Consider the following 27,656-nt stretch of genomic DNA (forward strand, 5'->3'; position numbering starts at 1 on the left):
TACAATGGTTCTGCAACTCAGAAACATCCTTATATACACTTTCCCATAATTCATCACGATACGAAGCTCCGTATACCAATACAGACAATTTGTTAGTCAAGAAGGTCATACGATCTGATGGAGCATTTAATGATGAAACTGACAATTAATTATTATAAAAATGGAGAAAATATAACTGATCTATGCAATGCCAGTAGTAGAAAATAAATCAAAATATAATTGACATCTGATTTGAATCCCTGTTCTTATATTGAAAACTTTTAGAGGTCCCAAAAAGTGCAATGCCCGTATCTGCTGTAAAGTAAATATGTATCCATATAAATGATTAATTATGCATGTATAGATTAGTTATTAAGATATATAATTAGAAATAAAAATTGCTTTATTTTTGTCATAACATTTAGACTAAACACACAATCAAATTACCAGTAGACATGGTGATTTTTTACAAAATAGGGAAATGGTTTGCAAGTTTTGTGCACAATGCTAGTATACAGTTCTATGGAAAATAACAGTTTTTAATCAAACCTTTTAACTTTCGTATCAATATAATCATGGAATCTTCAAAGACCTGTGATTTAGGTCTGGAGCTTTTTGTAGCAGTGAGATGATTCCATCATGTGTACTATTTTAAGAATTCAATCACAGTTATTCTGAATTACCATATGATATATGTTTTTAAAATTTATAAAATTGTGTAGTAAGTATTGCCTGTCAGGTGGTTACAGGATCTAAGACATCATCATGTTGATTTATGCTTATTATCATTGTTGTAAGTATGGGAGTTGATGACCCAGGATTCATTCTCAGACTTGTACATGACAAGTTGAAGGTTCTCTTGCCTTCCTTTGAGGGTTATCTCCTGACATTCCAGTTTTCTTCCACTGTTAAAGAATGCCTGCACGCAAACAAATTCTTGAAATAAATATATGCGATAGGTTAGTCCTGAACCTGCACACAAACAAATTCTTGAAATAAATATATGCGATAGGTTAGTCCTGAAATGACAGTTTTTATAATGTGGACATCAGTACTAAAATGAAATACCCTAGTTATGTGTTGATCGACTTTAATTAAACTGTGTGTCACTCTCCCATTATGGGAAAATTTGAGTCAGCTAACCAGGAGGTCCAGGACACGATCCTGGTATTGGCCAAAAAAGTTCTTAGGGATTTTCCTGCGTGGTTTCCTCTTGTCAGTGGTGCCTAATGGAGGACCTGGAAGGAACAGCATCTAGTCATTTAGATGAAATAAAAAACCAAGGTCGCTTGTACACGTTTGCTTAACTGTAAAAGAACCCTTCAGAGTTGGAACTAAAGTAAGTGTAGGCAGAAATGCTGTTGTTCAAGCAGAATTTCTGCCATTACACTCCTGATAGCATATACCCACCTTCATTAGCCTGGTTGGTGTGAAAAAAAGGACACTAAACCCCATTTCATTTTTGAAAAGAATCTGAAAATTATTTCTGTTTTTCATTAGATAACCCTATGAATATGAACATATAAGGTGTTTGTCTTATTTTTATGGCAGCTAACCATGACCATAAAATATTATATTCATGAATTATTTTATTGCTCATTTCTCATATTTCATAATAACTTTTTTTATAATCCTGACAAATGTCGAAACATGACAGGTATTATTTGTACTAACTGAGTAACAATACAGGTAATTGATTTGATATCAGCTAAATGACGAATCGAATCAAGTGTTGTTTCCGCATGGCACGAGTCTTATTTCCCTAGTACTGTTTATTTTTGTTCCAGTATATGTACCTAATCAATCTTTTAGTCCTGTTAGAAGAGGCCTTTAAGAGAAAAGTTGTCTCTGTTCCGATACTCAACATGGTTATTTAAACAAACACATAATACAACTATATTGATGAATTCTTTTGATAGACTAATTAAAATAATTTATATTTCCTTAATTATCAAGTAATAATATAAATAGGGAGTGGTGTCATGCTTATTCTTTTAGAAACACATGATACCATGAACATGGAAGCGTGCCAAATTTTTTAAAATTTTAAAATTGTCTTTAAACGACATGGCACACATGCCCGCACCATGCACACACTCCACGCTCGTTCCTGAAAACTTTAATCATTGACACGTAGAAGCGTGCACCTTTGTGGGAACAAAAATTATGCAATTGTCAGGGTGGCTTAAGAGATTTTTTCCTCAATGTCAATTGATCATTTTCAATAATGTATATCGTGTGCAAGGGTTTACATCACGAAGAAGCTAACTTGTTCCTTGAATGGTTGAAGGGTGTGGCCTCAGACATTTTCTTGTACTAAGCAGGCGCATATATTCTTTAAAAAATTGTTCATCAGAGTTAACAATCTAAAGGGCCAATTTCTAGTTTGATTATTTGATTATGTTGAAATAGTGATGGATAGCCCAAATTGATAACTTTGAATACCCTGGTAATATATTTAGAAAGTGTCTTGAGGCATCTGGTATTTAACAGTACCAGACCTGAAAAATTTCTTGAAGCTTGCAGTTATCAAAAAAAGTAAGATTAATTTAATTATGTTTTTATTAAGATTATGTGATAAAATTATTTGTATTATATAACCAGATCTGTTCAAAATTGATCAATTTCCACATTTTTTGTGATGTGCCATCTTCCAATTTTGTTTCTCATATAATTTAAACTTTGAAAACTGTATGAAATTTTATCTCTTTTACATTATTTCAAATTAATTATTCTTTATATGGAAAATATTAAAAGCTATCATTAAAATAGCTAATCTTTTAAAAGAATATTTTTGTGTTATAAATAGGAAAAGAAATTTATCATGATGCTAATGTATAAATAAATTATAGCTAAGATACCTCGACAGGCTTTCATTGTTTTGATTATTATATATTTCCTTATCTTTTATTAATCCCTTGGATATCTTTTGAACATCAGCTGAATTAAAGATTTTGAATCTTACACATGCAGTTTGGGATGAGATCAATGAATATACCGGTTCAATTCCCTAGTAAATTTTCTATATTTTGTGGCTAAATTATTCGTTGCCATGGCAGCTAACGGAGCAATTGATGCTAGGGGTGAATTAGAGAATGGTGTATGATTCTTGAAGGGTTTATTAAGAGAGCTTGATTTATCAGGTTTACAGATTCTACTTTTATCCGTTAAGATCAGGGCAGACTCACAATTTGAAGAAATAGATTTCTAATAAATATATTCAAAATTATGTCAGTTGGTTATTATGTCTAGATTCCACGACTTGATGCAAAAAAATTTACATTTGAATTGAATGTCTATCAATTTTCTGTAGAATTTTTGGAGTAAAATTAATATTTTTTTTCCAGTCAACAAGAAGGTCGGCACTATGCATAAATATGTTTTGATACTAAAATTTAAATAGAATTTAACTGGCTTTATCCCTATATCTTATCCAATTAAAGGTCAGTTTGCCCTAGCCCAGACATTACATAATTTAATCCATTTTGATTTATGTCTAAGAAGAATATTGCCAAGGCGTTTTAGACTATTAAATATGACATATATATAGCAGTCAAAATATTAAAAACATTCCCACATTAGTGACTGTGGGGAGCAGGGTTCAGCCATTGCACTTCTATCTATTCCGCTGAACACTATTTGAACATTATATAAGTGGTCAAATTCAAACAAGAATCTTCAGGACTAATATAACAGTCTATATGATCAAGAATCTCACTAATATTAGCAATATTAATGTCCTGAAGAAAAAAACTGGGAAAGTTGCCTTTTGGTATATTCAGTTAAATCTTGAGAACGACAAGAGGAACTTGTTGAAACATAGTGTGAAATAAACAAAGTGATTGTTTTCCATATAATTTTGTGTTTTATACCATATGTTCGGTTACTAAATGTCGTATAAGGATTTCATCTGGTAATATTCAGGAAACAGTAGAGAAATTCAAATATTCAAACACTTAAAATCAAATAGTCCTGTACACTTTTGGAACTTCTGCTTAAATGATGTAGGTTAAATTAATTTTCAAGAAAATTAAATTTGTCACCACTGTGTTATTATTAGAAACTTGAGATTTACTATATAAGTTTTAAAATTTGAACAACCTTTTGGATACCGGTAATTTAACATTGTTAAGATTCACTAAAAGCCTCAGGACAACATCACTTTCACAAATGAGCTCATTACCTTATGTCTATCTGTTGCCCACACCAATGTTCTGCAACTATATAAATTTTCATGACTTACAGTACAACCCTTAAAAATGGTGTTGTCCCACAGGGATGAAATGTGTGAGTGAACTTGAATCCCATGCTAGTTTTGTTATACCTATCTATGGAACTATACAGATTAGGATGAGATGGTGCCATACACCCATTTATTGTAAATTTTGAAGAAATATATGGGTCATCTCACATCAGGTGAGTATGATCCTGATCACGTCCAATGATAGTGGTGTTCAGTGCACAGTGAGGCAATTGTGTCTACACTGTGAGGCAATACTGTGAGGCAATTGTGTCATACACTGTGAACCAATTGTGTTGTACAAGTTGTGATTAAATGTAATTAAGCATGTTTACTCTGCGTAGAATCCTTAACACTTTTAAATCCTTTCTGTTTTTTGTTCAATTTAGGATATAACCATAAGCAATCAATTAAATGTATGTCAGTAACAATAATTTGTGTTCGATCCCAGTGTTGTCCAGGAAAGTTTATTGAGATTTTCCGGCATGGTTCTCCCTTGTCAGGGCTTGTTAGTTAAGGGACAACGTAGAGTCGTTCGGATGGAAAAGAAAGACAGAGGTCCTGTGTACACATTGTGCATGTAAAAAAAACCTTGACAGTTGGAATTCGAAATAAAAGCAGGCTGTATTGCTGCTGTCTAGGCAAAATTTCCCTCAAAGCACACTGTATGGTGTATGCCTATCTTCATTAGCCCAGTCGGTGCAGAGCAGTAGAACATTAAACCCCCTTTCATATCTGAGACATATTAGATCTATAATACCATATTATTTATGTATTCCTGTCTACAATTTTATTTTAGTTATGTTTTTTGGATATATTTCTGTTTATGATGTTGAAATATGATGAAAATATGATGAAATCTCTTATTAATGTCAGTTTTATCAGGGTTATTTTAGATGTCTATTGTGTAATTATTTTATACTTCAATATACTCTTTGATTCCAATAAATTCTTTAAATCTGCATGTTAGAATGTGGGTGTAATTGATACATGTATCAGAAACATATTGGAGTCATGGTGGCTCAATGAATAGATGTTAGCTCGCTAACCGTGTTCGATCCCAGTGTTGACCGAGGAAGTTTATTGCGATTTTCCAGCATGGTTCTCCCTTATCAGTCAGTGGCGTGGGACAAAGGGCTTGTTAATTAAGGGACAACGTATAGTCGTTCGGATGGGAAAGAAACAACTGAGGTCCTGTGTACACATTGTGCATATAAAAAAAACTCTTGACAATTGGAATTCGAAATAAAAGCAGGCTGTATTGCCGCTGTCCAGGCAAAATTTCCCTCAAAGCACACTGTATGGCATATGCCTATCTTCATTAGCCCATCTGCATGTCAGAATTAGGTACTGAAAAATGAATATATTGAAAATTTTAGTCAAATTACTTTATTCTGTGCGAAGTTATGAATGTTTGATTTTTTGACAAAATGTAGTGTAGAATTGTTGATTATTTAGTCTCAATTATCTCTTTTAAGGTTGAACTCCTAAATGGTCATGTTGTTCTAATGTACTTAAAAACTGAGCCCACCCATGGCCCAGAGAGTTGATTATGGGATGATGATAAATGTTTAAATAATAATTTATATAGTATTTATTGCACTAGTAGCCTAAATTAGGAATGGTATTTTTCTTTCATTATGTTAGATTCATATGTACATGCAAGTTTTGGTTCTACTCCAGTGTAATGGAGAAATCAATAAACCTAAGAGTCATTGGATAAAATCTTACTATTGGATATTGACCAATCAATGAAAAGAATACGTTCAAATTGGCATGTTGTTTGATGGTTGAGTACGCCTACCTCCCCCATGTACGTCTGACTACTTGAATATGGTCCAATCATTGATTTGAATCAAGTTATGTGGGTAAGAAATTTCCATTGATTGGTTACGCACTAGAATCCAGCATTCTTCATTCTGATTCTTGAAGGTAGGTCACATGATTTTATCTGAAATCTCTTCTCTACTCGAAACTAAACCCACATAATTACTTAATTCTTCTAATAGTATTAGTTCTTGTCATTCAGGGTTTTCAGCTATTATGCCATTTTAGAATTAAAGATGTTCATGAGACATTTTAGATTTTAAAAAAAACTTTACATTGATACATATTCAATGATGAAATATATATATATAGATGTGTTGTTTTTAAGAGATGTATAAACCTTATGTATGTGTGTTTTATATAGATACTTATAGCGTAATACACATTTATTTAACTTATAAGCTGTGCTAATCTATTTAAATCATGATTTAGAGACAATGGCATTGTGATGAATTTCAAAACAAATATAAAAAAATAGAAAATTTACTCTTACTTCTTTCCTGATTTAATATTTTTAACATTTTTGCAAAGTAACCATAACAGAATGAAATACTTACATAGTAAAAACCATCATTTAGCAGGGACTCATGTTTTATCTAATTCGGCAAAATTTACCATAGTTTCTGTCCAAAACATTTATTTGGAAAACCCACACAGACACCAGTGAATTTTGTTTAGAAACAATTGATATTGATATCTTGAAAATTATACTAAGATAATGCAAAATCCTGTAACTGAATCCATGAATTACAGGAAGCTATTGTATTTGTTTTTGGCATTCTGATGATTAGACCAGGAGAGCTTGATTGAATCAATTAATATAGCTTTAATGAACTGGCCAACAGACCTCATTAACGATCTGACATATTTGACTAATTGTACTGTTTGTTCGGTTCTGGTACCATTATTAGAATAGAATATTGTTTAATCAGACAAAATCAGATTCTGAATTTGGATTTTTTTTTTTGTTTGAATGGAATGTCCCTATAACATCTGATGAAAATGGAGTAAAAGAGCAGGACACTTTAGATGAAGTGTTGGATTTAATAGACATTGCAATTGCTTACTGCAAAAACTTGAAAGTATTAACTTTCAATGAAATAGAAAATAATCAGTTGATTTCAATTAAACCTTCTACTTTGTGAATTATCACATTTTTGAGGTTGAAGCATCTCCCTGCCTTGTAGCCAACATTAAAGATCTATCTACTTGCTTATTTATTTTTGTTATAATATTTAAGATATCCAAAGAACACCTGATACCACTTTCTTTTTAGGGTGTTGGGAAAGTCTGTGATTTGTGTGACCATATTTTTTTGTCTTTTTATACGCCCACATAGAAATGTGGACGTATATTGCCGTCGCCTCCGTCTGTCGGTCCGTCCGTCTGTCCATCGTCTACAATTTCTTGTGAACGCCAAAAGCTATCATCCAGTTGTTTTAAAATTGATTTATGATGTTTACATTAGTGAGATGAAGAAGCCTATTTAATTTCAATAATTTCCATTTATTACGTCTATGGCTCTTGTTTCACTTTATTGAACCTTGTGAATGCCCTAATGCCAAAAGTTAACATCCGATCTTTGTGAAATTTAAATGCAATATTTAAATTAGGGAAACGAAGAATCCTATTGAATTTCAGCAATTTCCATTCATTACTTCTAGAGTTATGGCCCTTGTTTCACTTGTTTCTTTTTATACGCCCACATAGAAATGTGGACGTATATTGCCGTCGCCTCCGTCTGTCGGTCCGTCCGTCCGTCGGTCCGTCTGTCCATCGTCTACAATTTCTTGTGAACGCTCTAAAGCCAAAAGCTATCATCCAGTTGTTTTAAAATTGATATATGATGTTTACAATAGTGAGATGAAGAAGCCTATTTAATTTCAATAATTTCCATTTATTACGTCTATGGCTCTTGTTTCACTTTATTGAACCTTGTGAATGCTCTAATGCCAAAAGTTAACATCCGATCTTTGTGAAATTTATATGCAATATTTAAATTAGGGAAACGGAGAATCCTATTGAATTTGAGCAATTTCCATTCATTACTTCTAGAGTTATGGCCCTTGTTTCACTTTGTTTAACCTTGTGAATGCTCTAACCCCAAAAGTTATCATCCTATCTTTCTGAAATTTTTATGCATTATTTTAATTAGTGAAACGAAGAAGCCCATTGAATTTCAGCAATTTCTTTTATTACGTCTAGAGTTATGGCCCTTGTTTCACTTCATTGAACCTTGTGACCGCTCTAATGCCAAACGTTATCACCCAATCTTTGTGAAATTTGTATGCATGATTTAAATTAGTGAAACGAAGAAGCCTATTTAATTTCAATAATTTCTGTTCATTACGTCTAGAGCTATGGCCCTTGTTTCACTTTATTGAACCTTGTGAACGCTCTAATGCCAAAAGTTATCATCCGATCTGTCTGAAATTTATATGCATTATTTAAATGAGTGAAACGAAGAAGCCTGTCAAATTTTAACAATTTCTGTAGATTACTTCCAGAGTTCAGACCCTTGTTTCAGTTTGTAGAACCTTGTGAACCCTCAAACGGCAAAAATTTATAATCTTATCTGTATGGAACTGTCTTGTAAAGGCCCCCAATTACCTACAAAGGAATAAATATGTGACAACCCTTGTCGACCGCACGGACGATTTAGCTGGTGTGGGCGTATGTTTCGTTGCCTGGCAACCTATCTTTTAATTTCTATTTAAACTTTCTGCCCTTTTTATTGCCCTTCAGGAGCGTAGCATTGTATTTTCATGCTAGTAATTAAATAGTCTAAAAGACAATCTTTGAATTCTTTCTTTATATTATTATGGCAATAAGATTTAAAAAAAAAAAATACAAGTTTTTTTAACACATCAACTTGAAAAATATGATCTCACATTTTTTAAAACAATAAATGCAGATACAAAAACTTGTACAACATGTAATCAACAATAAGTATGGTAATTTTGAAGCCATGTAGAGAAAACTCTGTAGTAAATTATCCTGAAAATCATTATTTACGCCAAGCAGTTTTCATGCAAATTACTGGTTTGCAGATAAAGTGTTTACTACGAATCTATTCTGTGACCCTGATTACAAATTTAACCAATTCATTATGAATTGCAATAGGTTTGCCAATGTTATGGTACTGTCTAGTATTTAGATTTCAGCTTTGGCTGGGTTTAACCCCCAAATGAAACTAAATGAAATTGTATTGAAATGGGCTTTACTATTGTCCTTCCTGCAATTGTTTTCAGAATTTATCTCTGGAACCACTCAGATATCCTTGTCTATTATAGAATTTTTGAAATACAATTATTAGTCCAGGAATTGCACAAGATATCTTCACAAAATTTTGTACACACATCAATCTTGTTTCATAGCAACCATTGTGAAACTAAATGGGAGAGATCTTCGATTTGACTGTTTTTACGTATATTTGAAACAGATTTCGAAGTGTTTTGGTCCTGTTATGCAAGATTTTTTTCGACGTTCGAAAGTAAACTTATGGTGCTAAGATCACATAAATATAAGTTATAAATATTTCTATTATTAATTAGAACAAGTTTTAGCTTTAGTTTTTATATTTTACATTGACATTTATTGCTTTAAATCGTGTTAGTGCAAATGGAAAATTTGACCTTTTGACCTCCAGGGTCACAAAGAACAAAGGTGAATTTATCAAGTTTATTGAACGAGTAAAGTTGGGTCTGGTTGATGGACTCCCCCGCCGCACTGAACCTCCGGTCTTTATCTTTATGAAGCTTTGTACACACATCAGCCTATATTACATTTCCTAGATGAAAACATATATGTTTACATGAAAACAATTTGACATTTTAGTAAACAATTATTCTTTCAGAGCTTAGTTGTGAACTTGGCTCTTTAAATAATTCTAGATTGAATAATTTTTGTGTTCTGTTGCAACAATTGAGGTTTTGGTATGGAATTATTACTCTGAAACATGTCTATGAAACTTTGTAGTCATATCAATCTATTGTTGTGCCTTTTGCTTAATAGAAAATTCATGATTAGATGGTGAGATGAAGCACTTGCACCAGGTGCAAGTGCTGGGACACAAATTGTTCTTTGGGCTCTAGCGTATAATATGCGTTGATTAATAATTATATGCCTTCCGTTTATTTCAGTATTATATTCTGCACAAAAATAAGTGACAGTTTTGAAAGTAAGCTTATTTTTCTTTCACTATTATGCAGTTTTAACAGAATTTAGTAAAATAGGCGGAAATTGTCGGGCTGCCAAAAGTGTCTTTGACCATAGGCACTGAGAACCCTTGCCACGTCACTGTATCTGTGGCGGAAAGAAATGGTTGAAGTATCTGGGGTATGAGATTTGGGGTCCTGTCTTATAAAATTCACAATGTAAATATGCCAAATCAACTCATGATTTAATGAAGAATGCTTTTTTTTTATATGTCATATCTCCCAACTAGTGGTGCCATATTAATGCATTGATTTTCTGTGATATCAAAACAGCAACAGCAAAACATTAATTATATAAGATCTTTTAATACATGTACATCTGGCATTTCTCATGTTTCTTTGCTTTATTGTTATGTTACATGTTAATTGTAATAGTCGGTAACATTTGTTTGTATAGTTTTCAAGTCCAAACTACCATAAAAGTTTTTAGAAACACTTGTAAAATTGCTGTCTGCTTGCCTGTGGCATTATTGATCCTTTCAGTGAACCACGGCACTATGGTTTGTTGAACGAAATATTTACCATCCAGACTATAAGCCCTGGAGACTAGTCAATAACCAATATTACTTGTGTTAATAAAATTACAAGTTAGCACCATGTCCCACATGGTCAACCAGATTTTATAGTCACGATGTTTGATGCCAGGGCCATCTTAGATCTGTCAAGATAACAACCCTTGATAAAACATTTTTCAGTCTAATAATTATAGAACCAGGCACAAGCATTGCCATGCAGGACAAATTTTAAACATGTTTCATGATTTTCATGTTGGCTGAAATTTGACACAACATATTCATCTGTAATATTCTTGGCCTGTTCTGGTTTTTGGAATCTATATTTCATTCATTATAACAATTTAAGTAAAAGAGAAACAGGTTACTTATGAATCACCAAAGCCATTACTTATTACGAAATGATTCTATGTGATGCCATTTGATTTTAAGTTAGAATTTTAATAATGGTATTTAAGTGTACATTTAAATTGAAGATGGTTATAACACATCTACCATAAATATATACATATATAAACTTTCCATTTTATTTTTATAAAATAGTTGGATGACAGGGGACCTGTTTTTGTGGGTGTATTCATTTTAAGAAAAACAATTAATATTTAATTCACTGATCCGAATCATGTTTTTTTTCCTGACTGCATCTGATTTTCCATGGCTTAATCCATAGTAAAATGTACTCCACTTGATTTTTGATCATTTAATTAAGGAAACAAATATCAGTGGTAGATATTCTTCCAGTTTGGAGGCCCATGAAAAGATTTTACCCAACTTATGGAGCTGGTGACTTGTTTATGTCATTTACAGAGGATGCAGAGTGTTACAAAACTTTCAATTTATCATATCCTTGTAAATATGGAATGAAATTGATCAATTTAAAATTTCTCAAATGGTGATCAACAGCTTTAAATTATACATGTTCTAATGATTTAATAAAGTTGTTTATCTTAGAAAACTGAATTGACCAAAATTAGTGCATATCTTTATATCAGCTACTAGAAATTTTCAGAAACTAATCTTTTCTTCATGCTATACCAACTGATCAGGTTAAACTATTGTGAAATTAGTCATTATCTGCACTTTGTGAAGATCCTTTTGAAAACCTTGAACCACAATTGTAAAGTGCCTTTATCTCTTGATCACAAGTACAAGAAGTACTTCTGGCTGAAGTGAAGCATCTCCAAGGTGGCTGTCAGATAAAACTAGAAAATAATACTACATGTGTCATGCCAGTGATGATAATATTGATATTTTTGCCATTATTCAAGACAAAATATGTATACTAAGGTATAATTAGATTACTTTAAGTTATTTAAAGAGGTTGTATTGATCAAAGGATTGTAAGAAATAGTAAGATCAATTTTCTTCGGAAATTTCAGAAGTTTTATCAATATATGCTTGATTGATTTTCTTTTCATGAATACTAAAAAATCTAAGAAAACAAAGACTTTAAATTCTTCAGGTTTTTTTAATTTGTGTTTTTAACCATTGTGGCATTATTCAATAATTAAATGGAAGAGTTTAAGAATAAAAGGGATTACCTAAAGCATGAGAGACAGGGGAAATAGGATCACCACTGTATGGGGAAGTGAAGATTAAGTCCATTTAATCAGAGGTTAAGTCCATTTAATCATTCCGTCATCAAAACTACATTTATAATTTTTCAAAGATATGAGTTAATAACCAAAATAATCTGTTAGACAATACATTAATTCTTAATTAGACTAAGGTATATTTACCTGGAGGATAATTGGAATCATCCGAATTCTCTACTTAGACGAACAGTTAAATATGCAGTATCTAGCACATGCACAGATAGAAACACTTTTTTTTTAAAAAGTGTAGTCCCAAAATCACATAGTTATTAAATTGCAAGCTAATAAGTAGGCATATAACATGGGAAGGGAAAATAAGAGGGGGATTTAACTGTTCATCTCCAAAGAGGATTCAGATAATTCCAGTTATCCTTCAGGTAAGCATACTCTACTCTAATTAAGAATTATCCTTCATCCTGTAGACGACCAGTTAAATATGAATATTTCAAAGAAAATTGTTGTATAATAATATAATCTTCAGAATTAATTCAATTGGAATAACAACATAAAAACATTGTTTGTGAAATTCAAAACTGTTTTTTTAAAATTATCATTTACAGTTTGACAGTTATAAAATTGATTAAAGGTTGATTCTCTAGACCAGTCTTCTGAGTTTAAATTATCTGTAATGGATAGTCTGTTTTCAAGGACTGCAGAGGTTAAAGCCAAGCAAGTGGAATTTGCATCAAATTCCTGTATTCCTGATTTAACTAAAACACTTTTAATCCAACGTGCAGCAGTAGTAGATGCAACCTTTTTGTGTGGTTTTACAAAGGAAATAAACAAAGTACTGTATACACTTTCGTAAATTGAGTGTTTGTTCAATGTAATGTAGTAAAGTGGATTTAACACACAAGTTAGCACAATCTGGAAATAGTGGTGGCACAACCTACCTTAACAGTTTGCTCGGTCAAGAAGTTTTGGTTGCACCCATAATATTATTAATAAGAAAGATAGCTTTGTCTGGCAGGACTGATAAATATTTGAAGTCAAATAACATTGTGGATTGACCTCTATCAGCAGAAACCAGAGCAATAAGGATAGCTATAATTTATGGGATAATTCTCTTAAAGTTACCTTATAATCACATGGTAAGGTTTTTATATAGTTGAACACAATAGACACATCCCATGTCACACAATATTTAGGCACAGATGGCTTGACATTGAACCCACTTTTCATAAACTGGATAACAGTCAGATGTTTTCCGACTAGAAAATCATCAATTGGTTGAAGCACTGATGGTAATGCTGAACAGTATGAATTAAGAGCACTATAGGATTGTTCTCTTCATAAAACTGATAGGTTAGGAATTCAATGAAGGAAAGAGATCCAAAACATAACAAAAAACTTCATTTTAGGAATCAGGACGGTTCTACTGTTGGCAAAGGATAGCTTGTCTGCAGTTGGCAATGCCGTCGTAGGTGACAATGTCACTGACTTTTAACGTCTGTACTCCTACGAGTTTCAGCCACTGCATTATTACTAATGATATTGGTTGCAGTACTGGAACCATATTAGCTTCTCTCAGTAATAAAACTACAGGCACGGGAAGATGATTGAAAAAAGACACATGCCAAGGAATCAGATACTCGAGATCTTAACTAGAACGGTTCATCATTTAAAAATTTAATTTAAAAATGAGAAAGCAAGGCTAAGACTCAAATACACCAGTGCCCTGCATGGTTACCACAATGCACACATCTTGTCAAAACTACAAACAGTGATAACCTGGCTCAGAATGAAGTAATTTGAATGAAATTTTCAAAATTTTCATTTTACATTGTCTATTTTTGAGCTATTAAAGCAAGAATGGTCAGCTCTTTTATCTAAATCTTACATAATGTATCTTTAATATTTTAGTGCATTGATTAAAAAATGTTTTGCTTCCCACCTTCTCACAAAAATAAAATCAAGTGCCATGTTTAGATTTAGATCACTGCTTTAAATGAGTAGATTTAGATAAGGCCAAAAAAAAAATGTTATGTTTCCGTTAACCCGACCGACCCATTACAAAACCTTGTGAAAATGGCTTTATTATTTGTTGCTATAAATGGATATAAAATGTCATCGTTCTTTGAATCTGCATTTACCAATTGGAATAAGCGAGTACTGTACAGCGAACGATTATTAAGAACTGTCATACTGTTGACGCAAGATTGCTAACTTACGTGAAAATCGAGACTACAGGTTTCGTATAGATTTAACACTGCACATCCCAAAAAGCCATAATCCTCACAACCTTCGTTCTACTAAGTAACGGCACGCAATTTGACAAAAACAAGCTAAGGTATATTTCAAACAGGTGGATAGGATCTGCTCGATTGGTATTTAAAACAAGACAAATAAATTTATTACGGACCTATTTCGTGCGACAGCACGATATGTTTTTTTAAGTTTTCATCGGGAGTTCTTTCCTTTGAACAAAATGGCCTCCCTACACTATTTTTTTTTTAGCATAGAAAGATTAAAAAGTCCATTTGCCCCCTAAGAGAATATTTAAATCATAATCTAGCCTATGATACATTTTAAACAATTATCCAAGAATTTCATCCACCAATCTATTCATGCTTCATGTTCCTCGGCGCCGACTCAACCTAACATAAAATTGAAGATTTTCGCACAGAATATTATGCTACGGTACATCTACTAGATCTAAAAAAACAAAACAAAAAACCCCAAAAAAACAACCCTACTTACCGACCCTACCCTATTTTCATCCGTTACAGGAAACAGAACCCTTTTTTTTTTGGCCTAATATAAAATATATATATATATTATTTTAAATGTTAAAAACAGTTGTTAATGAATAGATAAGACCATTAATTGGTATCATCATGTTCAGTCTTGACACTTTAAGACACTTGTGATACAGGAAAATGTACTTCGTGAAGTAAATTGATTTTAGCACCAAAAACACCACATTCAGGAAGTTTAATTTCTCTTGTGGAAATTACACCCAAGTCTTTCACCATTTCCATTAATTTTTGTCACCTTCTTGTTTACCCATAGTCTTGATATCTGTTATATCAAAGTGTCAGTATTGCATAAAATCTACCGCCTCTTAAAATAAATCAATATTAAATTGGTTAAATAATGCAGTAAAGGATATAATTTTCCTCCTTATTTAATTACAGAAGCATTTTGAATATTCATTTCACCATATGGAAATTGTCCAAATCAAATTGTCTGCCATTTTGTTATATTTTTATCATCAGCATCTTTATGATTATAAAAGATTGGATATGACATTGTGTCTCACCGCAAATTATGAGAGATAAAGTAATATTTTTTTGTTATCTGAATTGGGAGTTTTGAATGAATTGGTTCATTGATATATTAGAATAAATCCAAAAACTGTATTGTCTGTAATTGTATTTGATTTGGGTGTCAAGGGTATATCTGAATCCTCAAGTCATTTCCACATTTACATTTAGTAAATCTGATCAAATGACATATTTGTTTGAAATCAGGCACAGCAATGTAAATTTTTTCTGTGTACTATATATGCATGCCATCTCCCCCATGACCATTTGAAAATATACCAGTACAAATGCACCATGCCCTTCTCATTCACAGATTTTTAGTAAACATTTTGAATACTTTTATTTTTAACATGTATGAATAAAAAAGGGCATTTGGATTGTTCTTGGGGGAAAGGCACTCTATACCAGGTTTTCGCCACTGGTTTCACTATTCTGCTGATGCCAGAAACACATCATAGAAAGAATGGATTGGAATTCTAGAACATCATTAAAATATCATGACATATTATCAAAAAAAATCTACTTCTGCTTGAAAGAATCAATGAGTACAAAAAGTAGCCATTTATTTGCTTGAATACTGCATTATGGTAATTTATATATTTAAAAAAAAAAAATCAACAAGTTGAAATTGATAAATCCAAGACCCACTTTCCACTAGATTACTCACAATCAATTATTGCTGCAATTCTGTATATTGTACGCTGATGTACTGGATGCTGTAATCGGACAAGGTTGTTCAAAGAAATGGATAATAATGTGCTATGATTAGGCCAGTTATGTGCAATTATCGTGAGAAATAAGCATGTGTGCGTGGAAGCAAGTTATGGCCATTTATTGCTGATAATATAATGAGGTATGGTGGTAGCATTTTGTTCAAGTCATCCTCTGAGTTACATAATACATAAATATCTTAACCACTAATATACTTTTTAGGTATATGTTGAACATACACTACAAAATCGATTATTTTTATAATCGGATGATGTGCCCAATACCTTTTAGGGTTTAAAATAAGTTCTTATCATTATATGATGCACACAAGTTGTAAAGTTTTTCTTGAAGATCTTTTGTTATTTTAATAATAAATAAATGAAATAAATTAATAAAAAAATGAATAAATAAAAAGGGGGGGGTGTGTCCCTTTTTAATTTAAGTCCAATGGTTTTGACCAAGGGGGTTTCGACCGGATGGGGTTTTGACACAGACCCATTTAAGGTGCACCCACTAAATGGCAGCAGCTTGGCATGCCTGGAAGTTCTTGTACTTTGGTAGGGTGTAAGACTATGAGATATGACTGAGACTAAAATTTGTGGGTCTTTAATCTTCTCTAATATCTAAGGTTGAATTAATCAACACCCATTCACCTAGAAAGAATCGGTTGCCTTGCAAGATATGCCCACATTTTGCAATAGATGGATGGATATCTGGGAAATAGGGCTCATCCTCTCATTGTTCCAATGTTGCACATTGAATTAGATTTTTTTTTTTAAAAACTGTAGCCTCTATCATGTTCACAAGGATCTTGGAAAAGGGGGTATATCACGGATCACCAGGCACAGATTTGAAAGGGGGTGGGGGATCCCCCTTGAGACCAATTAAGCACCCCAATGAGAATAGGTCTCCTCAGACCAATGAGACTATGTAAACGCCTCTGTGAGACAAAGTCTCCTCAGACCCCAGACCCAAATTATATATTATCTGAAAGCTCAGTTACATAAATATTATACGCAGCTGGCTGAAATTTTTTCGCTTCAATTATCACAATATTTTAACTCAACCTTGATTGTGGTCTGACAAACATATATTTAAATGGTTTTTAAAATAAAATAATCAGCAGTTGTATGGCACGATATACGGCCACATTTTGCAAGAGATGGATAAAGCTTTAAAAAAAAAAGCGATTTTTCGTACAATCATGGGTCATAATCCAGGCAGTTATCGTCTGAAATGCACGAATATGGACTGAGATATTTGGGATATAAAGATATATTTTAAGTTTCATCAAAATTGGAGAGTCCACAACCTTGGTATTACATACTTTTACACTATTTGTGTACAAGGAGCAACCATTTTATCAGGCAGTTTCGGTCCGATATTCATGAAATTCGAACTCAACTTTCATTAGGGTGTAGCGATGATAGATTTAAAGGCTTTTTAAAATCAGATAAAAATTGTCACCTCTAGAGGGTCCACAAGCTGAAAATGTGATTTTTCATACAATCAGGGGCCATAATCCAGAAAGTTACGGTCCGATATGTGCAAATATTGTAAGGAAGCAAGATCTTAAGATTATAATCATACATTTCAAGTTTCATCAAAATCAGATAAAAATTGTGACCTCTAGAGTGCCCACAACCTTGGTATTACATACTTTTACACCACTTGTGTACAAGGAGTGGCCATTTTGTCTGTTAATTTGGGTCAGATTTTTACGAAATTTGAACTTGACCTTCATTGATGTGTAAAGGTGATATATTTAAACGTTTTTTAAAATTGAATGCAAATTGTGACTTCTAGCATATCCATGAGCTAAGAATACGATTTTTCAAACAAGCAGGGGCCATATTTCAGGAAGTTATGTTCGGTTATGTGCGATTATCGACAGGAACCAAGATCTTTGTGATATAAACATAAATTTAAAGTTTCATCAAAATCGGATCAAAATTGTGGCCTCTAGAGGGGCCACAACCTTGATATACCATATTTACACTATTTGCGTACGAGTGGCAGCCATTTTGTCCAGCAGTTTTGTCCAGCAGTTTTGGTTTGATTTTCAACCACCATTAGGGTGTAAATGGTGATATATACAAACGTTTTTTTCAATCAGATAAAAATTGTGACCATAATTCAGAAAGTTACCATCCGATATGCGTAAATATCGAAAGGAACAAAGATCTTTGGGTTATAAACATGTTTTTCAAGTTTCATCAAAAACGGATCAAAATTGTGTCCTCTAGAGGGTTCACAACCTTGATATACCATACACTATTTGCATACGAGAGGCAGCCATTTTGTCTGGCAGTTTTGAACGATTTTCACGAAATTCAAACTCAACCTTCATTATGGTGTAACAGTGATATATTAGAACGCTTGTTTTTAAATCGGATAATAATTGTGACCTCTAGATGTGGGTGTATGAAATGGTTATCTAGAAATGTGACCTGCCTTATGTAACATTTTTATAAAATTTCACTCCATATCTGTGTTAAGTAAGAGAAAGCTCAAGCGACTTATGACTCCGTCAGACCGGGTTGGCATCCTACTGCGCTGCTGCGACCCTACGGCGACCAGCAAACATGAACGCGAGATAATGTCCCCAAAAATTACAAACTTGAAAAAAGTCACTTTCTCACAGCTTTCCAGGTATGATCGCAGTGCCTTGGCATTTGTTTCGAACATGCTCACCATGCTTTTACCATGCTTATGGCGATCTTGACGCACTGTGCGACCATTTTCCGTCGACTGATCTGACGGGGTGGCAGGGCGTTGGGGGGTATAACTTTAGCTTTCAGAAGGAAAAAACTAACAGCATGTATCACTATTCAGTATAATAGCAAGAAATATTTTAGTAGCTGAACTGTCTAAATCATATAGTCTCTCTCTCTCTCTCTCTCTCTCTCTCACACACACAAACTTGGTGTAGATGTCCATTAGGTGAATATCTTCAATGATTTCAGTAACTAACATTTTCTGCTAAAACAATCATTGGTACCAAGTTAGTTTATACATGTTATCGATTGATAAATGTCCAACAATCGAGAAACCACAAGGTAAACATGTAGATTAAAATTATAACCACTCTTATTGGATTAATAAATAGTCCGACAAAGGGGAAGCAATGACTTCTGTTTAAGATTATATTGATGAAATGTCCGACAAAGGATTAAGTCAGTCAATCATGGCAGATTAAGTAGTTAATCAAGGTAGGTGTATAGATAGTATAACACGATAAATACGTTGATCACTTAATAACCTTATAATCAATCCAGCCTATTTTCAATGATAATTGGGTTGAGTGGTAGTCATACACTCAGATTCCTGGTCAGACAATATCGGAGGTTTGGAAAATAACGTCGGACATGTCAGGAATATATATGGGTGAAATCCTATCACTGGTTCTAACTGATGGAGAGTGATGAAACTTAGTGTAGGGTTTAATTACCAGGTACTTCCTTTGATCGCCGAATGGTTAGCAGTGCGCTGTATCATAAGGCCTGTCATTGAGTCAACTGGCGTGGTTTCGAATCCCCAGTTGTACGTGACAAGGAGTAGGGTCGCCTGTCCAACCTTGTGGGTTTTCTCCGGGTCCTCCGGTTTCTTCCCACTGCTAAAGACCCATTGGCACAAGCGAATTATTGAAATAAAAAATTAAACCCATATCTTAGTCCCGAAATGACCTAGTTTGGGTCGAGTGGACGTTAAACCCCATTTCTCTCTCTCTCTCTCTCTCTCTCTCTCGTGAACATTTTCTACTTAGACTAAGCATACATTATCAGTTAAAATGGGGTTTCAACCTCACTTAAGACAAATGTGAATCATGTTAGTCCCAAAATAACCTAGTTTGTGTCAAGTGGAGGTAAAACCCAATTTCTCTACCTCTCGTTTCTCTTATGAAACCACACCACTCTATAAAAGTGCACACAACCACCTAACCCCACAAGCAGCTAAAGGTAATTTATTAAATCTACTGAAATTATAGAATAGATTATTGAGAATAAATCAGCAAAACCTAGGACTTTGAATGTCATAATTAATGACAGAATAAAAAAAACATATTAGATAATTCTTTAAACTGAAAAAGTCTAAAGGAAAAAATCGGTATTGACCAGTGTACATTTACACCATCACATATTTTGTGATATTTACTAGGCAGTAGGCTAAAGATCATGGTTGGATAAATATATTTCAACTTGATGTCATATACATGTATCTGAAGACAAAAAATCATCAAAACTGTAATTTAAATATATTACTCTTAAAGAATTTCAGTGTTTTACCAACATCTTCCATTGATGATGATTTTAGATCATTTGTAGATTTTTTCACATTAAAAGTTTTAAGGAAATAAACATATTAAATGTAGTGGAAGGTGTTTGTCTAGACTTAAATTATCTGTACAGATAGTAATTATTGCTACTAGGGGAAAAATATCCTTGGAAGTGTGGAAATAAAAATCGGAGGTTGAACTAAACTAAATCAAGTATCGTAGATAGAAAATGATATATTTCTTGTGGACAAAATAGGCAAGGTTATTATTACGGATAATAATATTTTTACCCTTTTTTATGGAAGTAATATACTACTATACAGAAACAAATGAATATTTGTTCCTCTAAATGCAAATGTCCACAACATCCCTATAGTATCAGATGCTGTGTGTAGATAAAGAATATAGGGTGTTTGTCTGAACAAGGTTTGACGAGCTATTATGATTGATTACAACAACTATTTGTCTTCATTCTTTCATGGATTTTTCTTCTTCCAGACGACTAATTGATATTGAAGTCATCAATATTTGATAAAAATCATTATTCATATTAGATATAATATCCACCATAGCAGACAGGAAAACACAAAACTTTGAGAAGATAAACTTTTAATACAGTATTATGTGATACATTCTTCTGCCTTCTATATAATCTTATTAAGTTTTTAAAAACACATTGAATATATTTTATAATTTTGTTCACCTTTAGCAATAGCATAGGAGAAATTAATCTATTTGACATATGAGAACAGAAAAGTGCCACCACTGCAAACCTTTTCGCAGGAGCGTGTAGCTATGGGGCCAAAATGTTATTGACCATACCTTTCAGCAATTTTATTACAGTAACTGAAAAGATGCTAGTTACTTTCTAAAAATAAAACTTAAGAAACACTGATAATGAAATAAATAATATTTGATTCTAACATGCTGCAGACACACATTTTTAGCCTTACAACTACACTAGTATTGCAGCTAAATTTTCAAAGATTGTATCAAAGACATTTTTATTGTTGATATATACTATTCAAAAAAAGTAGGGGATATTTGATTTTTAAGTGTTATTAAAGTCACCCAATGAAACTGACGAAGAAACAAATGACAAAATGAAATGAAGTTCACATTCATCGATTTATTCCAAATGATCGTTAGACTAAGTAAGGCACAGACTGACCATTATAAGGGTAAAATGATACCCGGGGTCAAACAGCAAAGTTACCACAGCATCACAACCAAGTCAGTAACGGGTAAATCCTCCTCTGTTTGCCAAACAAGCATTGATCCGACGTGGCATACTCCTAATGAGACGTCTAAGGTCATTTTGGTCCAGATTGTCCCATTCCTGTTGCAACGCAGCAGCAAGTTCTTGGACATTGGCAGGACGTTGTTGACGTTGACGTAACCTCTGTCCAAGCATGTCCCAGACATGCTCGATGGGGGAGAGGTCGGGACTCGGTGCTGGCCAAGGTAATGTGGTGATGTTCTGTTGTTGGAGGTAACCTGTAACGATCCTGGCCCTGTGACATCTTGCACAACATGGACTGCCAAGATGTTGTCCCGGTAGTACTGGCCTGTAACACGCCCTGCAACAACATGTAAAGCCGTTCTTCCAGCAACAGTGATGCCTCCCCACACCATAACAGAACCACCCCCAAATCGATCATGTCTGATGACGTTAACGTCTTGGAAGCGCTCGTTTCAATGACGCCACACCCTCCTACGTCTGTCCAAAAAATCAACAGTGAACCTTGACTCATCTGAAAACATCACATTGCTCCAGCGTCGATTATCCCAGTGTTGACGATCACTACACCAACGACGTCTTGCCTGAATGTGATGATCTCTCAAACAAGGGATCACGCGAGGACGTCGGGCGCGAAGGTGACCCCTATGCAGTCGATTCCGAATCGTCTGGCCACTCACTTTCACATCAGTGTCTGTTTGAAGACGAGCGCTGATCTGATTTGCTGTGATGACACGATTTCTCAAGGCCAAGGTACGGATAAATCGATCCTGGGCTTGAGTTGTCGCCCTTGGTCGACCTGAGCGTGGTCTGTCCTGTACAGATTGTGTATCACGGTATCTGGACCATAGCCTGCTTATGACAGACTGAGAAACATTCATCGTCCGCGCCACAACCGCCTGTGTTGTGCCGATCTGTAGCATGCCAAGGGCACGTAACCTTTCATTTTGGGTAAGCCGACGCATATCAAAATTTGTTTTCTGGTCACTAAAACAATTAAACTGATGTTTCCACCCTGGAATTCAATGCCACAATGACTGTAACATTCAAAGTCAGAGTCGTGCAAATCTTGGGTTGGACCCCCATGATGATCACCTGCATTCCATGCGGTAGCTATTGGTGCGTTTGGGCGTCACATGTAACTGGAAATGTTTCTTCTGTTAGGTTCTATAGTGACTTTTTTCGTAGTCATTTGCATATTTTAGTATTATGCCCCCAAAATCAAATATCCCCTACTTTTTTTGAATAGTATATAATATATAGTGACTTTTTTCGTAGTCATTTGCATATTTTAGTATTATGCCCCCAAAATCAAATATCCCCTACTTTTTTTGAATAGTATATAATATATACTATATAATATATACTATTCAAAAAAAGTAGGGGATATTTGATTTTGGGGGCATAATACTAAAATATGCAAATGACTACGAAAAAAGTCACTATAGAACCTAACAGAAGAAACATTTCCAGTTACATGTGATGCCCAAACGCACCAATAGCTACCGCATGGAATGCAGGTGATGCTTGGGATCATCATGGGGGTCCAACCCAAGATTTGCACGACTCTGACTTTGAATGTTACAGTCATTGTGACATTGAATTCCAGGGTGGAAACATCAGTTTAATTGTTTTAGTGACCAGAAAACAAATTTTGATATGCGTCGGCTTACCCAAAATGAAAGGTTACGTGCCCTTGGCATGCTACAGATCGGCACAACACAGGCGGTTGTGGCGCGGACGATGAATGTTTCTCAGTCTGTCATAAGCAGGCTATGGTCCAGATACCGTGATACACAATCTGTACAGGACAGACCACGCTCAGGTCGACCAAGGGCGACAACTCAAGCCCAGGATCGATTTATCCGTACCTTGGCCTTGAGAAATCGTGTCATCACAGCAAATCAGATCAGCGCTCGTCTTCAAACAGACACTGGTGTGAGAGTGAGTGGCCAGACGATTCGGAATCGACTGCATAGGGGTCACCTTCGCGCCCGACGTCCTCGCGTGATCCCTTGTTTGAGAGATCATCACATTCAGGCAAGACGTCGTTGGTGTAGGGATCGTCAACACTGGGATAATCGACGCTGGAGCAATGTGATGTTTTCAGATGAGTCAAGGTTCACTGTTGATTTTTTGGACAGACGTAGGAGGGTGTGGCGTCGTCGAAACGAGCGCTTCCAAGACGTTAACGTCATCAGACATGATCGATTTGGGGGTGGTTCTGTTATGGTGTGGGGAGGCATCACTGTTGCTGGAAGAACGGCTTTACATGTTGTTGCAGGGCGTGTTACAGGCCAGTACTACCGGGACAACATCTTGGCAGTCCATGTTGTGCCGTTCGCACGACGTCATGGCCGCCGTTTCATCTTCCAGGATGACAACGCAAGATGTCACAGGGCCAGGATCGTTACAGGTTACCTCCAACAACAGAACATCACCACATTACCTTGGCCAGCACTGAGTCCCGACCTCTCCCCCATCGAGCATGTCTGGGACATGCTTGGACAGAGGTTACGTCAACGTCAACAAAGTCCTGCCAATGTCCAAGAACTTGCTGCTGCGTTGCAACAGGAATGGGACAATCTGGACCAAAATGACCTTAGACGTCTCATTAGGAGTATGCCACGTCGGATCAATGCTTGTTTGGCAAACAGAGGAGGATTTACCCGTTACTGACTTGGTTGTGATGCTGTGGTAACTTTGCTGTTTGACCCCGGGTATCATTTTACCCTTATAATGGTCAGTCTGTGCCTTACTTAGTCTAACGATCATTTGGAATAAATCGATGAATGTGAACTTCATTTCATTTTGTCATTTGTTTCTTCGTCAGTTTCATTAGGTGACTTTAATAACACTTAAAAATCAAATATCCCCTACTTTTTTTGAATAGTATATGATTCAAGAGTTATGGTAAGAATTTACTTTATCCTTTGCTATGTATCAATCGCTATTTGACACTTTTTGACATAGTACTTATGATTTATAGTTTAATTTAGTATTCTTGTAGTGAAAAATGCATTTTCAAGAAGGCATACTCTTGAATGAGAAAAAAAGTAGTTTGCAAGGTTAAGTTAAAATAGCATCCAATCGTACCCGTAGCTATAAAAACATGCAGGCCAGAAAAACACAATTTCTTTTTAATGGTTTTTTTTTACTGTTGTGTGATTCTTTCATATGTAAATGTCTTAATTTAAATAAAATTTCATAATATATTCAAAATTAAAATTGTAATAAACAACAACACAGACCAACATGTTTAGCAAGTCTTTGTGGCTATATATAAATCTATGTTTGAATCAGCTGTTATAAATTTTGTTACTGAATTCAGTCAAGGGATCTTTTAGGTGCATTCTGTGTACACCGGGACCTCATTTTGTTGTTCCATCCAAATGACTAGACAGCTGTCCTTGTCAAGGCTCTGTACTGCACCACTGGGGAAACCATGCCGGAAAATTGGAATGAACTTTCTCAGCCAACACGTGGAGCAAACGCACGACCTCCGAGCTAGATAGCCAGTGTCTTACCCATTTAGCCACCATGGATCCCTGCTCCTTGTGTGCAAATAGTGTAAAAGTATGTAATACGAAGGTTGTGGACCCTCCAGAGATCACAATTTTTGTCCGATTTTGATGAAACTGAAAATATATGTTTATATACCAAAAATCTCAGTTCTTTTCGATAGTCGTGCATTTCAGACCATAACTTCCTGGATTATGGCCCCTGATTGTACCAAAAAATTGTGTTGGTTTTTTTTTTAGCTTGTTCTCTATTCATCTCTTGTACAATGTGAACTTAGCTTGCATAGCAACCCCTGGTTTCAATTCAATCTTAGCAATTAAAAATTAAATGTGTGCCTCGCATAAAAAAAGATATTTTCATTGACATTTTTGGTCTTACCACACTACATTTGTAAATGTTTAGCTTTGAAATGGAATAACATTGAAGCATTATAATATAATTTAGGCAAAACTGTGCATTCAAAACTGTTAAATTTTCTTGGGATGCTAAACAGAGGCTTCTTCAGGTAGCTAGGGAAATAAAATGAAATGGGGGTTGAACAGATAGCTAGGGATAAAAATACCTTACCAGAGCTATGCCTTGACTAGCTGAAATTATTCACCTAGTTATATATGTTGGAAAAAAGAATTTGGATTGGACAGGCAACAGAAAATATAACAATTATTGTTTGGTGTTGTTCGGGGTTTTTTTGAGCATGAGCCTAAGAATACGCCCATTGCCAAGGCGACACCTGTGATTCTGTCACCAATATGTTTTATATGTGGTTAGCCATCTTGTATGATAGCATTTACCTTCTATGTTAAAGAACATTAGGGACTAATGAAACTAGTGAAAGAATGATATTTTTGATAAATCAAAATGGACAAATCAAAAGAATTTGATCAAACACACTGGACGATGAAACAATACAGATACAAATACACTTCCTCTCTGGGGTATATGTACATGTGTCCAGAAGCTTCTTAATTTGTAGTAGTTCTCAAGCTATTCTTCATGGAGTGCTGACAAGGCAATCAAGCATCAATGGGACAATATTAGACATTGTCTCTCTGAGGGTCCCCAACTTCAAAGTCTCTGTCATTTGGAATGAGCATTGCAAGTAGAGTGGGGAAAGATCCCACATGTGTCATGTAGGGGCTTATATCCTCTGTACAGTGATGTTGCATGGCATTTGTAACTGCTTCAGGAGGACACACAGGGTACTAACTTTTGACATTTATCCCATGTGCCTATGTAAAGTTGTTATGGCCTCTACAATTATCCATATATTTTTTTTTATTGTTGTAACCCCCGTCCATCCGTTAGTCCATCTGTCCACAATTTGTTTGTAGACCCTCTACAGGTCACAATTTTTATCTGTTTTTGATAAAACTTGAAATATAGGTCTATCTCCCAAAGATCTTAGTTCCTTTTGATATTTGCATGTTTCGGACCATAACTTCATGGATTATGGCCCCTGATTGTACGAAAAATCACGTTTTTAGCTTGTGGACACTCTATAGGTCACAATTTTGATTCGATTTTGATGAAACTTGAAATACATGTTTATAACCCAAAGATCTTCGTTCCTATCGATATTTGCACATATCGGATCGTAGCTTCCTGAATTATGGCCCCTGATTGTGGTCCCTCTAGAGGTAACAATTTTTATCCTATTTAAAAAAACGTTTTATATATCACTGTTACACCCTAATGATGGTTGAGTTCGAATTTCGAGAAAATCGGGCCAAAACTGCCAGACAAAATGGCCGTCCCTTGTACGCAAATAGTGTAAAATATGGTATATCAAGGTTGTGGACCCTCTAGAGGTCACAATTTTTATCCGATTTTGCTGAAACTTGGAATGCAATATTTATATCCCATATCGCGCATATCGGATCGTAACTTCCTGAATTCGTCGCTTTTCTGGCGAACCGGCGAATCTGAAATATTTAAATATTGAGAATCATGCATTTGAAATTTCCGCTCTGTTGTTATCTCCATGTCCATCAAATAATAACGTTTATGTAAATCACGTTCCGTGTCCTGATGTATATGTATGAAATATTAAATCATAAATAAATGTTAATATTTGGTGGCTACAGAGATAACAACAGAACGCAAATTTCAAACCCTGATTGTACGAAAAATCACATTTTTAGCTTGTGTATTCTGTAGAGGTCACATTTTTTTTCCGATTTTAAAAAATCGTTTAGATATATCACCATTCCACCATAATGAAGGTTGAATTGAAATTTCAGGAAAACTGAAATTTAACTGCCCGACAAAATA

General features: G+C 34.5%; 1 protein-coding gene across 1 annotated transcript in view; it reads left to right on the plus strand.

The window, feature by feature from the left end:
- Positions 1-27,656, plus strand: part of LOC126810873 (COP9 signalosome complex subunit 1) — a 252,236-nt gene that overhangs the window by 31,303 nt on the left and 193,277 nt on the right. The window lies entirely within an intron of this gene.

This window comes from Patella vulgata, chromosome 2, assembly GCF_932274485.2.
Source record: "Patella vulgata chromosome 2, xgPatVulg1.2, whole genome shotgun sequence".
NCBI lineage: Eukaryota > Metazoa > Mollusca > Gastropoda > Patellidae > Patella > Patella vulgata.